This window comes from Apaloderma vittatum, unplaced genomic scaffold, assembly GCF_000703405.1.
Source record: "Apaloderma vittatum isolate BGI_N311 unplaced genomic scaffold, ASM70340v1 scaffold6669, whole genome shotgun sequence".
NCBI lineage: Eukaryota > Metazoa > Chordata > Aves > Trogoniformes > Trogonidae > Apaloderma > Apaloderma vittatum.
Window position 1 is genome coordinate 46202 of NW_009735724.1, and position 2143 is coordinate 48344.

Here is a 2143-nt window from a genome sequence, read left to right on the forward strand (position 1 = left end):
ATATGTAAAGTGATGGGCTTGGGGGATATGAAGAAACAGTAAAAACATAGTTTAGGCTGAGCCTCAAGGAAAACTCGCTTACATTAAGATCATTAATCAACTGCACAGGTGAAAATCCTCCTAGCTTTGATATTGAGTAAAGGAAGGGGGGCTAAAAATCAAGCATTTGAAAGGAATACTGGACGTGTCTTTACAAGTCTATCAGTCATGTCTCTTTAAGAAAATGTAATGTTTTCACACTCCATTTAACATTTTTAAAATATTGTCTTTGGATATTTAGGCTTAAAATATAGATACCATTTTGCAGGGAATGAATTTTTTTCTTTGTGTTAATATGTGCCTGCCTTTAATATGTGCCATAGACTAAAACCTCTGGTCAATAATTCAATGCTTTTATTTTTCTCTGATTCCCTATCCACAATCTTGGGGGCTCTTACGGTAGTAAGGACATTTCTCACTGGCCGAACAAATTTGAAGACTGAAAAGCTTAAGGGGGACTTCAGGGACCTAAAGTTCTGAACAAATTTGGTTTTGAAAAAAGAAAGTAGGGATCAATTTTAAGGGAAGTTTAAGTAGAAATTTAATACCATAGGGACTATTGGAGGTATTGTTTTCACAATTAATTTAAAAAGAAAATAAATACTTCCTGCCTTATTTACCATTATTTCAGGTACATTTATGGTAATAATTATGGGTGCCTTTCTTTGCATTCACATGGTTTTAAGTACTTCTTGTTGTTTGTGAGATCATCATTTAACATTATTTAATTCTAGGTCCCAAAATCTGACAAAGTTTAGTGGTTGCCTATACCTTGTCCTCCTGCTGCTTATCAGGACTCATCTGGAAAAGATTCAGTACTATTTCTGCAAAAGAGGCCTTGCTTGGCATGCATGGAATAAATTAATTATAGATGTGTATAATGAGGCCAAAAGACCATGATTTCTTCAGAGATCCCTAAAGGGCAGTTTTGCCTAAGTTCTAGTGACTCTTTGAGAGTGACTCTTTCCTGCCTTTTGATTATAGCTTTTGGTTCACACTAGGGGACCCACTACTTTGCCTGCACAACCCTTAGCTATTAACCAGCCTGCAGCAGCTGCCCTTATCAAAGCATGCTTCAATCAACACTAACAGCAGCGCAAGCAGGCACTACCGAAAGGGATTCAGTGTTATAATGACAACTGCATAGTTACTGTGGGGGGAAGTATTGCATGGGGACACTGCTGTATGGTAAAGGACACTCTGGAGTGGATGTGTCTCTGGAAACAGCTCTCCCTGCCCTTCTTATGCTAGATGGCTTTACTCTCTCTTCATCCTTCTCTATTTTTTTTTTCCTTTTTCTCCCTAAAGTTACTTTCACAATTTTAGTCAATTTGTGCCATCAGCTATGGAGCCTGCTAACAAACGTTTGTGGAAATGAATCTGTCTCAAGACCCTTTGAGCAGCAGACTCTTTCTTTGACCAGGGCCAAGCACTGCTTTATAAGTCCCAATATGTCCAGAACTGATGTCGGTCACACAGTATGGTAGTGTTCTCCACTTCCTCAACAGCTTAGCTGGAGTCCTCCTAACCTCCTTCTCTAACCCCTAAAGCTTACTGCTTGAATGTCAGTTCAGGTACCCCGAGTTTGAGGTAGGCTCACAACAAACATCTCTGAAAGGCGATTGTTCAAGACTTGTTTGCTCATTTTGTGTTCCCAATGTTCTTAATAAGTGATGACCACAAGGCAAAAGTATCTATCGATTTAAACCTGTTTAGATGTTGCATGGGCACTTTGATGCTTAACCCATCCAAGACCCTGTGAGACTGTGGACATCATCAGAAGCTTAAATGCCTGCAGTGAACGCATCATGTAAATTCTGCTTAAACTGTACATCAGGACTTGTGCCTCTTATCCCTGTCAGTAAATGGGGACAGTAATTACTCTTTCATTCCAAATTTTATTTATCTTGGTATTTTAGATTTCACTAAAAGGGTTTTTTTTCATTGCAGTGATTTATTGAGTGGTATCCCATTGGAAGATGGATCAAATGTCTACTAAAACTACTGGGCTAGGAGTAGTTACAGTAATTTATACCATCAACTAGTTCTTAAGGCACACACAGGACTGCATTTTTGTGCTATTGAATCTGAAAACAGTCACTTT